Source organism: Bacillus rossius, chromosome 1 (genome assembly GCF_032445375.1).
Source record: "Bacillus rossius redtenbacheri isolate Brsri chromosome 1, Brsri_v3, whole genome shotgun sequence".
NCBI classification, from domain to species: Eukaryota; Metazoa; Arthropoda; class Insecta; order Phasmatodea; family Bacillidae; genus Bacillus; species Bacillus rossius.
In genome coordinates, this window is record NC_086330.1 from 79,906,944 (window position 1) to 79,924,161 (window position 17,218).

Below are 17,218 nucleotides of genomic sequence, written 5' to 3' on the forward strand. Positions count from 1 at the left end.
TTTGTGATGCGGCCAACCATGCTTTTGGTTGAAGTGAAGCCTGTACAGCATCCAGACATCTTCACTGTTTGTCTTGCTAGAAGTGTTCCATTGATCGTGGAAGTAATCATGCGATTGCGCTTTGCAGTATCATGTCATTAACTTGGGAAAAAATTCTCTCTGCATCAGCATTGGCACGAGGTATGGACAAAACAGAGAGAGCGAAGTGAGGGAGCGCCTTGAACACATCATTCCCATGGTCATGCTTGAGCAAGACGTCGCTGAAAGATAGCAGTGTGTGTGGCTGTGTAATCAGAGATCCCAGTCCTTGCATGTAGCACCGAAACTGTGTTATCTACTGCTCTTATTACACCGAGCTATCTGCGGTAGTTCCGAGTGGTACCGTTCGGAGCGCTAAACGCTGCCGCAATTGTCGCCGTGGAAGAGGAAGATTCTTCATTCTATTGTTCAAGCCCAAGAATAACCATGCGTCTCGTGTACGCCGGTCACGTGTACGTGTTGTGAATATTTTTTGTAGCACGAGTTATTGTGAAGTGGGGCAGCATAAGGTATGTATCAATTTCCTGTTTTTTTTTTTTTAATAATTTGGGTACGTAGTATAGTGGTAACTATGTGCTGAAGGTCTGTAACTACATTGTTTGCTAGTTTATTTTGTTTTTTCGTAATTGATATTGCGACGAGAAGCATTTGGCTTCTTTATAAATAAGCCTTGTATAATTATTATGCCTATAGGCCTATTCGTCATGTTATTGTTGGTAAATGTATTAAAGGGGCTTTAATTAAAATAATTTTAAGAATGCAAACCGAAAGCTAGGTACGAGGTTTTTAGTCTAATAATGTCCTGGTGTGCAATAATTTGCCCGATAAATAAGTTACAGAGCATTTTGTGCAAAAAATTCTAATGCGGGGATAACTTTTCAAATCACACTTTTAATTTAGGTATATAGCTTTAAATGAGTGCACAACAAATAGTTAATATGCAAATTTAAGATAACGAATGAATCCTTCAATATTTAGGCAAAAACTTTTGACCTATTGCATTTGCTATTTACTAGTCTATAGGACTAATGATTTTAGAATATTAAAAATATTATTTTTAAACATAATGTTTTCCAAAATATGTAGTACAATTATTTAATATAGCATTGTATTTTAATTAAACAAGTTTAACTTACTTCTGAAACGTTGGGTTTTATATATGTATATATTTTTTTATTTATTATTATTTGAGTGCCTACCAACAGTCAAAGCATTTAACAGGTGGGCACTTAACAAATATTACATAAAGAAATAACAATAACATACACAAAACACAATGATAAACACAACAATAAAAATGGGACAACACAAACATAAACACATGACAAAAGACAAATATAAGATTATAATAGCTAAATTTGTCAATTTTAAACTAATTCTTATCAATGAAATAACAATAAAACATTATTTACATCTGAAGTTATCTTAACTGCAAGAAAATTAAGAATTCAAAATGTCTTTCATTGAGATTTTTGCCCTTTGGAAAGGGTCTAAATCTTCCAATATATCATTGCAATTATCAGTACACCGTTTTGATAGTTAATTTTTTATGTGATACGTTCGAAAGGGTCGCATTGTTCTATGATTGAATGAAGGAACTCGAAGACCAATTTTGTTTAATATTTCAGTGCTGTGGTAAACATTTATAAAACAATTTATTACAAAAACAGTATCAGTAACTTTCCTTCTAAACTGTAGTGTATGCGTGTTCAGGATTTCAAGGGTTAAGTCGTAGTTAAAATTCTCTGAATTATCATCTATTAAATGTTTGTTATAAATGTATCTACACAATTTATTTTGTATATTTTCAAGTCTATTTGAGTCAGTGGTAGTTATAGAGTTCCAGATGACAGAGCCATACTCTAATCTCGATCTTACTAAGGTAAAATAAATACTAATTACAGAATCAAGAGAGCTAGCCAAATAAGTTAATTATTTTATAAGCCCAATTATTTTGTTTGCACTTGCAATTAAATTATCCACGTGGTGATGAAAGTAAAATTTTGAATCTAGGAGAATACCTTGATCACGCATACAATATGTTATCTGTATCATGTTGTTGTTTATTACATAGTTAAAATTTTCTGTATATGTTTTCCTAGAATATGATATTATTTTAATCTTCTTAAGATTTAATTTCATTCCGTTAGTTTGACACCACTTAGTTACATTATTTATATATTCTTGCAACAATATACAATCACTTGGTGTTATAATAGTACTATATATTTTTAGATGTGTATATATACACACATATATGTGTATATATACACACATATATGTGTATATATATACACACATACATATATATACACACTCACACACACCCATACACACACACACACACACACTGACACGTATAGAGGAAGGTTTATAAATCAATGACTCGTTAGAAAATGTACGTGATTGTTTCATAATGTGTGAAATATGTAAAAATATTATCGTGTAAAACGCAGAGGAATAATCAACTGTCATATGTTAGGACTGAGATTATTTGTCAGAAACGTTTGTTGACTAGCAATAGTTCTAATGAAGGAATAGCTCAGTCAAAATAAGCTAAAATTTCGCTCGTAGTCGAATTAAATCCGATATTTTTGTTACACTTTACACGTATTTAGAAGTGTCCAGGGGAATTAAAATCAAAAGTCCTGTTGAATAGGAAGTGAGGTAGTAGAGTCAGAAACTAGAAAGGATTATCAAAATAAAAGGCATTTGTTTTTGATTTTTTAAAGAAATATCTCGTAAATGATTAACCTTAAAAGAAAACAATTTAATAAAAAATTAAAGAGCATTAAAAATCCTATAAAAGATTATTTTCACTTTTTTCATATCTCCAATATTGTTTGAGATAGTCTCGCTTAAAAAATGACTTTTTTTATTTTATCTCAAACCTTTTTCCTATAGCAACTGACATATATTTGTGAACCGTGCCTCTCGTATGTCAAATGCTGTCACTTGACTTTACAAGACATGTTTAAGTTAGAGTCTATGATAACCTCAGAATTCAACATTTTTGCATATCAGGGTTACTTCCCAAAGAAAAGAACTGATAGCGTTTGGTCATACAGACCACAGAACAGACTTAAATGCGTAACATGAAAATTGTTGGAAGCCTCACACGAGGACGAGGATTCACTGATAAGTTCTTGAGCGAGTGGACCTTGGGGATGACTGCAACTGCATCTGCTCATCATTGAAGAGTTATACGGTACTCATTTTATATATTTGAACTTGATTTCTGACAATCTCGAAGAAGTAGGGATGCCACAGATTAATATAAGATCTCTGCTTAGCTAACCACCATTTCCTGGATCACAACAAATCATGTCTATAGCAAATGGACTAGTAGGGGATGCCACAGTTACCTTTTTCAATGCAATAGTAATTGGCAAGCAATCAATACAGAGTAATGTTGGAAAAATTTAATCAAGCATTATTACGAAAAGATCAAGCTCTCCCTCTAGCGAATATTAGCTACACTATTACTTTCAATTGTTATAGCTCATTTATAATTTGTTAGTTTTCCAGAGGATAACGATAAATGAAGAAAAATAGGATGATTTGATCATGTATATGCAGTATGAGTTGGCTCAATTTCATTTAGCTCTATTTGACGAAACTGGGATACGCAAAACCAAGAAAGCAACCCTGTAGCCTACATGTTTTAGGTGACAAGGGAGAATTTGGACTTGGAGAACGCTGACTTTGTTCTTAATGGTGGATTCTTACTACTCAGTCATATAGCCGACAAGTGGTAATGATTCATCTATTTGCCCAAAATATTTCAATTACATTATCATTTCCTATTTATCATGACTGTTGATGTGACATTCCGTGCAGACCACTGAACAATTGCAACACAAAATCATAAACATCGGATTGAATTTGAGCACATAATATACTTTGACTGGGCTAGAAGTCTATAACACCTCGTGTTTAAATGAGTACCTAATTTTTATAATCTCAATATAAGTGTTTCCTGGTTAATTTTTTTTTCTGGATACATAATAAAATATTTTGGAATTTAAATTGTTCATAACTTAGGTAATTACGATAGAATTCAATGTTTTTTAAACAGTTTTATCTACTTAAAAAAAGTACTGAGGTGGCTGTGTGGACCAATTTTTACCACGTTTTTGTTTTCATTTATGTATAAAACAAAAGTTCGAACTTATGTTTTTCTTTCACTAATCCACTTACAAAGTATGTTCTCTGGTAAATAAACTCAAAATTTTTCACATGACGTTTTTTGACAGCGATCGTTAAGCTACTAACATCTTAATATTATAAAGTAATAAACAAAAAAAAATACTAATGCAGCTGCAGTCTATCTACTCACAAATAATTAATTGTTTAGTTATTTCTTAAACACATTTTGCAATCGATCTTAAAATTTTTGTTGAAACGCTTGCCAAACAAATGCATTTTATGTGAAACAGACGACATGGGTAATACTTTGCTAAAACTTTGCGTTTATTAAAATTTACATCGAAAATTAACACGGTTTTAGTAAAAATGATGAAATTAAAAATATGTGGTTGTTGTAATCTAATTACTTTTTTTAAGTAATTAAAACGTGGATATTTTAAATATAAAAGAAAAGAATTCTTTACTAATTCATACTAAATAATTATGACTTTCCTCGCATACTCGCGTCAAATTTTTTTTAAACAGTATCTAACTGATAAATAATGTAAAACAAAATTGGCAACTTATAATTCACAACTTCCCTGTCATTATTTTTAACTGGAAAACGGAACATTGATGTGCCTCGTGAACTGATCCACGTATTCTGAAAACCCGTGTACTCACCTTATTACCCTTCAGAATGTTTGACATAAAATTATCAATGCGAAATAAAGTTAAAATAAATGGGTATTTTACTTTTAAAATAAATCATATTTTAAACTCAACACTGACTAGGACCATTGAATATATATAACTTATAGAAGTCGCGAGGGGATAGGATTTATTATTCCAATTTTCGGATCCAAAACTGAGGTAGTTGTTAGCTCCGCCGCTAGACAGCTCTTCTTTCCACAAGAGGGTACTCGTAGTTACCAGCTTCCACGCCAGAGCGCTGTAGCGTCGCTTTTTTCAAGGTCGTGCGCGTAATTCTCTGTTTCACTCTATGGAGAGGCGGCGCCTTTTGTTGAAATCCGAGCGCTTGGGTACCGGCGGGCGCAACTGAATTGGAGGAATACGGCCACCGAAAAAAAAAAAAAAAAAAAAAAAAAAGTGCGGTTAAAAGATGCCAACATCAAAAATTAAGTTTTAATAATAAGAAAACTACAGAAATTTCTTAAAGCGTATCAGATTGGAATGTACAGTATAGTGTACATTCCCACTGACATTCGTAGTTCAGAATTTATAAAATGTTGTGTTAACGGAGTGGCGCATTGAGTAAAATGGCAAAACATAATTTGGAATAATTCTTGACAACGTTGAATGATTTTGGTAGCTATGAAACAACTATGGCTGCGATGACTGTTCATACGCGTGCACGTATTGTTATTAGTAACTGAAACTTATGGTATGATGTCATACTTTGTGGCTATGCAGTTTATAATTTTTTTAACATAAGATGAAGCATTTTTACATAATGTTTTGGTTGTTTCGTAATTCAAAGTAAATAATCTTAAACGTTATATGGTGAATATTCCCAGTAGCGAATGACCACAAAAAAAAATCAATTTTGCCAACATAGATCTGAAAAGTTAACGATTTACTATGTTAAGTTGCTTATAAATAACGCACATTTCCCGGATCTCCAAAGAAAATAAGAGTGTTTGTTATAGCATTGAGTTCCCACTCTTTATATTCCTTGCTTTGAGGTTGGATACACAAGTTATGCTCGTAAAAACGATGCGCAAGTATTTTGAATACAAATATATTTTCTTTTAATAACCGAAAGGTAAATATTATTTCCATGAAATATAATACAATTCTTTAAACACAGACAACATATAAGAGCTATTTTTTGTTTATTATTCCATCTGGCGTGATAAATATTATATTTTAAAAACTGTTTGTGGATTTTTAATAAAAAATAAATATTTATTTATGACATCAATTTAAGTTGTTCAAAAAATTCACTTTGGTATGAATTCAACCAAATTCATGTTATCCAGGGCACAAAATTAGAAACTACCAAAAAAGATTATTTACATTGCTGTTTTGTGTAAATCTGTGCACGGACTTAGTAAGTGACATATTTATAATTCCTCATTTTAGCAACCCATTTTAACACAAGAGAAAAATGATTTTATACTAAAAAATAATTATTTTAAACCATTAATTATCAGGAAACATGTATGAATAATCTATTTAAATTTGCATTTGAACAGTGAATATTATTTTGCAATAATAAATATTTTTATCATCGTATATTACTGATGAAAAGTTTGTATTTCCATCTAATCAGAAGTATTATGACACAGTTAATTAAATTGCTTTACAAGTTTTTATTCACATGAAAATCATTAAAAATTGGTTGGGAAGTTATATAAATATACAAAAACAAATCATTATACATACAATTTTATTATCTTAGTGGATTTAAATTAATGGTGTCCCAGTGACTACTGCGAAGAAAAAAGTCTTGCGAAAGGTTTCCTCGTAATTGAAATTCGTCAAAAAAAACTATCTCTCATTTTTGGTGACATTTCTGACAAGTGGTACGATGAAATTTGAGACTGGCAAATGAATGTTGTGAAGCAATAAACAAAATATCACATTCGTGAACTACAAATGCATAATTGTTTTTATTTTATAATAAAAGTGTATCTAATAACCCGTGGCTTTGCTCACGTAATTTCCGGGTATTGCTGATATTCTACCATTTTAAGAAAATATGTATTAAATTTCAAAGATTTTTGAAGAATTATACACAAAGAACTGTCAAGTATAGAACATATTTAATAAATAAAAATATTTTTATGACTTATTTTTAATTGGTTTAGCGTAAGTCTATTTTAACTTTTATTTAAAATTAAGTACCTACCTTATTTTCTATCTCCCGGTTTAGTGACTTTGAGAATATATTTTTCCTTGATGAAATCTTAACTCTTTTCCATCTGACGAAGAAGCCAATTAAAAAATAAACTAAGACTCGCGCACTTATTGTATGTTAAGACTGCCATCGTTTTAAATTACTGTAATTTTTTAGTTATAGTCATGCTTAGTATAATAACATAATATGCCTTATTGTTATTACGCATACATTTCAGTATTCATGAAACCAATGCATTTTTATTTGAAATGTAGAGCAGTTACCAAATTTCTTATCTCGCATATTGATCTTTTGGTATGGCTAGTATTACTTAAACTAAATTTTTGAATTTTCACTGATGCACTGTTTTCCCTTTTCTATGTGATTTAGAAAATATAGCAATATACGTAAACCAATTAAACCAAAATCATCCTGAATTTTTATTACCGAAAAAAGTTAATTACAAAAAATTTTAATGTGCGTATTTTAATATTGAATTTATATATATCTTGCCAATACTGATTTAGTGGGTTACATTTTTTTATTTTTAAAAATAATATCTACCCCTTTTACTACTTAATAGATAACGTTGAATAAGAGAAGGTTGTTTAAGGTATGTTGATTTTCCTTGCCAATATCTAAAAGTAAATTTGTACAAACGCGAAATATAGTTTAAATAAGTATTTTACTTTTAAAATAAAACCATATTTTGAACGTAACACTGACTATTGGCCCAATACAAAGTTTTAATAGCTAATTTTCACTTCACTCGGGTACAGAATCCCATCATTCAGTGATTTCCGTGGCTAGCTTCTTTTGGGATTTCATCATTCTCAAACGACGGTAAGGGAAGCTCCTCTTCAAGGTCGCCTAACGATGCTGATAAGACCTGCCGGGTAATTCGAATCGTTGGTCTGGGATTTTCAAAAGGGGGGGGGGGGGGTGAAGGATGATGTCACGACTGGGCTGGTTAACCTAGTTCTGCCAAATACCGCCAGGGGCGTATACGGCCGATACCCAGCGATGAAAGCGATCGCAGCGGCGGAGCTTGGAACTACAAAAATTCTTCTAAGAAACCGGACAGAAAATTTAACCTGGGCTCGCGACTTCTATACATTATATATATTCAATGCTAGGACTGATATAAAGTTCTTAGGAGCTAATTTTCACGTTACTAGGGTACACAATCCCTCCATACAGTGATCCCAGTAACTGTCTTCTCCCGGGGTTTCGTGGCTCTCAAAGGCAGTGGTAAGGAATACTTATCGTCAAGGTCGCCGAGCGGTGCTGATACCAGCTTCCCGTATGTGGGAGGGTGAAGGGAGGTGGCATGACTGGCTGGTTAACGTAGTACATCCTAAGACCGCTAGGGGCGTGCGCTGTCGATACCCAGCGATTGAAGCGATCGCTGCGACGGAGCTTCCTACTACAACAATTCTTCTGCGAAAGCGGACAGAAAATTTAACCTGGGCTCGCGACTTCTATACATTATATATATTCACTGCTACAACTTTTAATTCGATAGCTGTGTGTGTGGACAAAGGCATCCCTATCATGGTCTGATAAGCGATATGCGACTTTTCCCTTCTTCGATTACAGGGGAAGCGAGTGGCGTGGGTAAGTGTGGCAGTGCTGGGCTGCGTGGGCCAAGGTCACTGTGTATGTAATAATTGTGCCGGCAGTGAGGCTGGTTGGGTGCGAGGCTGCGGCCCAAATAGCGATATAAAATGTAAAAGTTTTGGCGAGTGACTAAATTTACAGGACACAGGCAGCACCCGGGCCTTATAATGCTTTTTTAATAACAAGTAATTTTATTTTCTTTCGGTTCACTTAAATTTTTTTTTCTAATTTTTTTTCCCGCCCGTGTCCGTAGGCCGTTTGGGTGAGGGAGGCCCAAGCCTCCCACCCCACTTCGTAAGGTTTTTCGCCGTGAGTCTGTGTACCGCGTGCAGTTTCATGTTTTAATTTCCTAGTTTCTCAGTTCGAAGCATCTAGTAATTATCTGACGTCTTGTAAACCGAGATCAGTCGTGGCTTCAAAAATAATGTAAACTGACATTTTGTAAATTTTGTAAAATTAATTGAATAATCAATATCTTCAGAAAAGCCAAATCTTTAATTTCACCACCGAGATAAACTTTCCACCTTCATCTTAAAAGAAAAGGTTTCGTCTGTGTTTTGTCAATCATGGCCGTCATGGCCGACCATTAAGAGGCCTATACAGACAGTCTTCAGGGCGTGATTGTAGGGCCTTTTGTTTAGAAGAATTTGCAGCTACTCATTACAGATAAAACTGTCATGTTTTTTTTTTGTGTATAGGGAAAGGATGAATGGGTCTATCTATAATTTTTATAATGATTTTTAAAATTCGTAACATAGGTAAAACTATTTCCGAATGTGTGGTTTTACGCAGCTGTTTTATGTATCGTGTGTAATGCATACAAAAAAGTAGACACACACAACGATAGAGTATTAATCGTTGATTAAAATGGTGTAAAAAAATACATAGGTTACCGCTGAAAATCTCCGAGATTTATTCTACGACGAAATGCATTTCCGCACACTTATTCTTCCGGGAAGTGTCTCCCTCGCGCGGCGTATTCTTCAGCCGGCGACTGGAACCGAGGAGTGGGGCTAGCGGTGCTGTGAAGGCAGTCTGACGGCTGCTCGGTCGCCTTATCAGCGCGTCGGGGTATCGGATATCGCGATAAGCACATGTGTTCGCAGGAAAAGTGTCTACCGCTGAGGCCGCCTGGTCGGGAAGTAATAAACAAGCGCGGCTCCTGAGGAAGGACGCAGGGGGCGATAGCCTCTTCCGAGCCCGAATTTTACTTCTTATTTCTTTGTAGGGAATATTAATGTTAACTTAAATACTTTCGTAAATGTGCTAAAGTCTTCTTTCAATCAAAATTTGCACGAAAATACTAGATTTCAGTATTTGAGACCATATATTTGGTGAATATCCCAAGGGCAATGTCATGATTATTAACTGCATCCTCGTGTGTGTGAGAGCCCTGTCCGAGAGGTCTTCCTGGAGCCGCCATTGGTAAGAAATTCTAGGATTCAGGCAATTATTACCAGAGAGAACCTCGACCACGCTTTATATTAGCTTCACCTGTATGTTTGTATGTTTGTAACCGACTCCTTTGGGTGCGATTATGACCCACTTTAAACGGTCAGATTTCATTCAAACTGTGTAGATTTATCGAGGACCGATGACAATACACTAATTTAATAAGATTATTCCATTATTTAATTTGCAAAATAAGATTTTTGTCAATTTATATAATTTTCATCTATAGTCGATAAGGCAGGAATTTATGTTAAAATTTATTTCCAACCATTATCTTTAGCCGATTTCTCTAATATTAACAAATTTCCGAATACCAAAGAGAATTTTCAATTCAACAAAATAAGCAGGAATTTAAATTTACAATTTTTTGAGGAAAGAGCCTTGTTTGCTGTTGTAATGAATGGTGATTGAGTTACCTATTAATTTTGTTCTAATAAAAATAATAGTTTAAAAAAACTAAAAAAATACGCTTTTATAAATAAACTAAATAGTAGAAAATAATTAATAGTTCAAAAAACTAAAAAAACATGCTTTGTATAAAAACCAAACTAATAAATATAAATTATAACAAAAAAAATTAAAAATTAATTTTAATAAGTTTTAATTAAGAATAGTGTGAAAATTTTTATGAAATATAAATTAATAATAGTATAAATAAGAAAAAAAAAATACACACAAACTTGACTCTTTCCGCAGTACAATAAAGATTTGAACATTTATAATAAATACTTGGGTAGGTGGTGCTTGAGGCACCGATGACGAATAATAGCTTTTAATCTAGAATTAATTGAATAGCATAATTTTAACGAAGCAGCTTTTAGACGCACGAGTTTGTGAGATGAGAAAATATCTAAATTAAGTAATAGGGATAATTACATATGGAGCCTAATGAAAAGCTTCATTAATAAAGCAGAGAAAATACCACCGCTTAAATGATTAAAATTTTTCATAAATACTATGTAACCTGCATCTAGCGAAGTCCTCGTATTCTACTTTTGAGATGTAGTGTGTAAAAAAATATCACGTCCTCAGAGTCGGCTGCTAAGCACAAGTGTGTCGTGACTGCGTCCTCAGATTCCGCGCTCACTACCGAAGTGTGTGTTTTTTAAAGCGTGTGTATAGCTGTGTAAGGGTCCTTATATAAGATGAGCAACGCCAAACGATACACAGCGTGTGTAAAGACGGGCGACAGTAGCACAACGTGGTGGATACACACGCGAACTACATGGTTGACCCTTCACGTTTTATCCGAGGACCCGGCGAAAATCCTTCCTACACCAGGTTGATCGTAGAACGCGAATCCGAGGAATTTTAATCCGAGGACCTGTGTAAGGTCCTCGGATCGCCACAGGTCCTCACTTCCACGCTGAATATTCATGTGCAGGTCCTCGTATAGGGCGCCAAACACAGTCACACACACGCTTATTTAAAATTAAGTTACTTAATAGTTTAACAAACCTTTCCGACAAATAACATCATACTACATAGGTAAAAGCACTGTAGGCATGCTTCATGGGACTAATTTTTTTCTTCAGTTATTTTCCTACTTGCTAATAAAGGTAAAGTTACGTATTGCGTATCCAAGTTAACCCTTTAATCCTGATAGTATGGCCCTGATGGTATGTTCCTGTGGTACATTAAGTTTTTTTTTTTCTTTCAGTGGGAAGGTGCGTAGCGCCAACGCGTTTCGCGCGTCAGCCCGAAACCTGACGTAATTTATATTTTACATCACGTTTCGCGCGACAGCGCCTTCCCACTGCTAAAAAAATAAGCATCATGTACCACAAGATCAGGTGTACAGGATCATGCCATCAGTATCAAAGGTATATTTGTATACACCTGGATACGGAATACGGAACTTTTGCCTTGCATAAAAATGTTTTAAGGCATAATAGGGAAAATTGTTCTGCTCTGGCTTCTTTGTTAGTCTTGGTATATGAAGTGGTGGGAGGAAAACTAAGAAAGCCAGTAAGGAGATAATCTATTTTAATGGATATATTTACAATACGATTATTATTTATGGCATATCATCTTAGTTGCAGCATAATAAAAAATGCAAATATATTTTTACAAGTATCAGAACTCTGCTTTAAAGTTTCATGGCAGATGTAGTATGCAAAAAACCACATTATTTTAAGATATCATGCATAAGAACCACTTGCATAAGCAAAGGGTAAACAATCTCTTATTTATCTCTTCACCATTCCCCTTTAAAAAATCCAAAAATAAACACACTAGAGCTGAACTTCAGTTTTAACATTTATGGTGTTCTATCTTAAATGTTTCAATTTTGATTCTTCATAGTTTGAAATTACAACACACATGTACCTACTTATTTCAAAGTAAAAAAAAATCAGCATTACCTACATGGAAAATAAAACAAAAATTGAAATAAAACTTTCTTTGTTAAATTGAGATGTGAAGGTGCACTAGGGTTAATCGCCAATGGTAATAAAATTTTGAAAATATGACAAATTGTACTTGTAGATGATAATTTGCTATTTTATTTGTAGAGTATTCAGTGGTAAGTGAAGGCTTGATAAAATGTTTTTATTTACAGTGCATTAAACTAATATTCATTTTTTGATGTTTTACAGACTTGTGTTCCATATAAATGGAGAAGGATCTAAGGTTAAAAGAGTCAAACGACAACCTGCTGCTGTACACACAAGAGTGGCGTCATTAATAGAGGCTCTGACTCATTTCAAAGAAATGTGGAGATTGTAAATAGTAAAATGATTTTCTTTTTTAATGTTGATATGTACCTCTATAAATGTAAGTTTTAATGTTGATAATGCACACCTATGAATGTAAACCTGTGTCACATTTCTTTATTGTTTACAAAAAAGATTTCGTGATTTGTTATTACAGCCATTTTGTATTATTTCAGCTTTGAGAATATAAATTTTAAGCTGTTTTTTTGAGTTGAGCTATTTTTAATATGTTTGATGGTAACGGAGCATACTATGTAAATTGTGGTGTATTCGGACTTGTTTATGGTATTATTGTTAGTGTGTTACCAATAAATTCTTATTGGCAATTATTATTTAAGGTTTAAAACTTTAAATTTGTAAAGCTACTGTGCCTCTATTGATAGTATAATAATAATTTCTGCGTGGTGTTAGTTATTTATAATAGGTATTTATTCTCTAGAGATTAACTTTTTTTAAACGTTTTACAGTCAAGGCCCATACCGACAAGCCATGTCCTCAAGAAACTTGCCTTTGTTGCATTGTTTTTATTTAAGATTGTGTTTAACTGTAAATAGCGTAAAACAGTCACTTTTTAAACATGAAATATTGTTTCGTGGTATAGGAAAACTTTTCCTGAAGACAATGGTCTAGATACAAGTGTTTCCAATGACAATTTCAGATTTTTTTATTTTCATCTTTGATGGGTTTATTGTAATACAATGAAGTGTTTAACTCATTTACTCAATAATTAATTCATCAACGCACAGCCCAAACCGTTGGAACTAGACCAATGGGTTTTTTTTTTAGCAAATTTTTCAATTTTGCAAAATTTGTTAAGAGGGTGAAAGGCAGTAGAATGTTTTTTTTTTCTTTTCTTTCCCTTAAATTACCTAATGTATCGAGGTGTTATTTTCTTAAGAATGAGGCTTATGTAAATATCTAAAGTATTTTCAGAATTTTTCTAAATTCTAACTTTTAAGCCATAAAAAAATGTTTCCAATTAATTATCTGTATCTGTTAAATTTGTTAAGACGATGTCTTGATAAGAATTAAGGTTGTGAAAATTTCTAAAAATCAGTTTCTGGATTTTATGAAATTTGAAACTTAATGATGTGAAAAGCAGCAAAATGTTAAGACTCCTGTAAAATGAGCATGACCATGGAGAAAGAAATAAGCAGTTACTTTTTGCCATGTTCAGAGAAAAACCTCTTTGGTGTGGGCCTGTACACAAGAAAAAATTCTAACGATCTCCTTGAAGCATTGTCGAGTATTTAAGTCTGCTATGCTAAGGGAGGGGGGGGGGGGTTCGTATTCCACGTAATACTTTGTGAAAGTTATTACTGTGATATGTGCACAAATATTATCGAAAGCCAGAAGATAGTGATGTAACACTAGATTAATTTGAACTGCTCTGATTAACTTAGGACTTGAGAGCCGATAAGGGCAACATGGGTTGGATATAGAGCAGTGTATGGAATGAAGGGTGGGAGAAACTGTGCTCTCCAAATGTCATTATTCAAGCACAATTCACACTTGGGAAAATACTGATTAATATCAAAAGAATACCTCCAAAGAATTTCCTCAGAAAAGGGCTGTGGGAGAGGGCATGTATATTAAAGACAGCTGCCCAACTGTTTACCTTACATTATTCCACGCGGGCAAAGTCGTAGCTGGGCAGCTAGTTTTGGTATAAGATGACAATATGAGGTATAAAAGCAACATAATGTAGGTATTAATCCTTGTTTTAATATGTACGGTAGTAAGATATAAGTGCCTATATGTAGAACTACACAATTTGTAGGGGCGCAAACACTACTTCTCCCTGCAAATCATTCTGTTGCTGAGCAAGCGCTCAACCTCGGATATTTTATTGCGAGTCCTCAACAATCAGTGATATATACACCAGCTACTACTATCAATTAATTGAAATACAAACACATTGTTATCTATATGTCAAGTCTCAATTTTTGTACGATGCCTATAAACAGTAAATTATATCGTGCTTGTATATATTTGTACAGTTACTTCATGCATTGCGGAAAGCACTTGTCTCTATTCATAACCCTTTTTTTCATTTCTAAACTATATTAAATACAAAGTGAGCAACTAGTAGTATTGTGGAGTGAAATGACAGTCGTATTTATTAAACTAAGGTATGAAAAAATAATTGTAATATTATGACCCCATATTTAATAATGTAGGCATTTGAGAACTTGAAAATACATTCTGAGTTACATTTAAAATTTTTGTCTAATGGCATAGATGTCACTTTTAGTAAACAAATCCACAGCTCCTGCCTGTTGTGTAGCCTCTGCGGTAAAGTTTTAATAGTTTGTGGTTATATGAACGTAATCACTTAAAATCAATTTTTTTATGAATGTATCCATATATAAGTGTGTGAGGACTTGACTTAGACATGAGCTGTGCTTATACTTCTATATAAATTCTGCTTCCTGGAGGTTTAATATTTAGTTGTAAGGTCATCTTTCTTTTGATGTTGATGTAAACATTCATTTTTTAATTAAGTTTTTTTTACAAATATTTGATTACTGACATTTCTTCAAATTAAATTGTAAAAACTTAATAGTATCTATTCTCATTGATATACAAATTGATAGTCTGTGGACAGTTAAGTCAGAATTCCAATGACCTGGTGCATCCGTCCAGTCGTTGCCAATCAATTACATTAGGATGTATATCCATTATAAATCATGCTTTTGTACTGCAGCCAACTTATGCATAGAAAAATACTTTTTAAGATAATTCACAAGTTTAATTTCCTTTTTCAGACCACCAGTAGTAAAATACTCTTTCATGACAACAATCTTTGGGCCGAAGTTATATTCTGTTGGAAATTACTTGGTACTTAATTAGTTCACAAAACCCCTAAACGTTCTGGAAATTGTATTTATAGTATGCTGTGTTACTAACATAAACAAAAAATTAAAACCAAACAAACTTCGTGCTCTAATGAAATATTTGAAACCACTGCCATTTGTGATTTTATCCATTCCCCCCTCTGAAAGTTTTAGTGTGGCAAGCTTTCAGTGACAACTGTATGTATTTTACATATTTTATACTTGTGATTGGTGGAACATCATGTGTTTAATAGATGGGCGTGACAAGTCATTGGCAATCGACCTGAATTTTTTTTTGCTACTTTGCTTAATTTGCTTTGGTGTTGTGCACACAGCCTTGCTGTGCATGCGAGACACTTGCAACATACACATTTTAGTAAAATTCAAAATGGTTTATATATTGGAGCAAGGACCAGTATTAAGGCCTTAACCCCAATATAACAAACGTTAAGTAAAACTACAATTTTGTTCATAGAGAGCATGGGACATAACACTATGCTTAATCAAAATTTCTTACCGATATGGTAATGTTACTCCTACAAAGCACGTGTAATGCTACAATGGTGATCAATCAAAACTACTAACTGGTATGGTAACATACTTGCTAAGTACATGTTATTTAACTTGATCAGTTAACATTACCAGCTGGTACGATAGAATTACAATAAACAAAGTACGTGTTATTTCACATGGATATCAATGAAAAATGCTCATTGGTATGGTAACATTACACTTGCAAAGTACGTGTTATTTAACTTGATGATCAGTTAATATTACCACCTAGTATGGTAGAATTACACCAACTAAGTACGTGTTATTTAACATGGTTATCAATGAAAAATACTCACTGGTATAGTAACATTACACTTGCAAAGTACGTGTTATTTAACTTGATGATCAGTTAATATTACCACCTGGTATGGTAGAATTACACCAACAAAGTACGTGTTTTTTAACATGGTTATCAATGAAAAATACTCACTGGTATGGTATCATTACACTTGCAAAGTACGTGTTATTTAACTTGATGATCAGATAATATTACCACCTGGTATGGTAGAATTACACCAACAAAGTACGTGTTTTTTAACATGGTTATCAATGAAAAATACCCACTGGTATGGTAAAATTACACTTGCAAAGTACGTGTTATTTAACTTGATGATCAGTTAATATTAACACCTGGTATGGTAGAATTACACCAACTAAGTACGTGTTATTTAACATGGTTATCAATGAAAAATACTCACTGGTATGGTAACATTACACTTTGCAAAGTACGTGTTATTTAACTTGATGATCAGTTAATATTACCAACTGGTATGGTAGAAATACACCAACAAAGTACGTGTTATTTAACATGGTTGTCAATGAAAAATACTCACTGGTATGGTAACATTACACTTGCAAAGTACGTGTTATTTAACTTGATGATCAGTTAATATTACCACCTGGTATGGTAGAATTACACCAACAAAGTACGTGTTTTTTAACATGGTTATCAATGAAAAATACTCACTGGTATGGTAACATTACACTTGCAAAGTACGTGATATTTAACTTGA

The 17,218-nt window shown here is 33.3% G+C and overlaps 1 long non-coding RNA gene across 1 annotated transcript; it reads left to right on the top strand.

Moving 5' to 3' along the window:
• Positions 1-369: 369 nt before the first annotated feature.
• LOC134529248 (uncharacterized) lies at positions 370-15,070 on the top strand. Its single transcript, XR_010074510.1, has 2 exons — positions 370-548; positions 12,700-15,070. It is a non-coding gene; the product is annotated as an uncharacterized LOC134529248 (long non-coding RNA).
• The last annotated feature ends 2,148 nt before the right edge of the window (positions 15,071-17,218 follow it).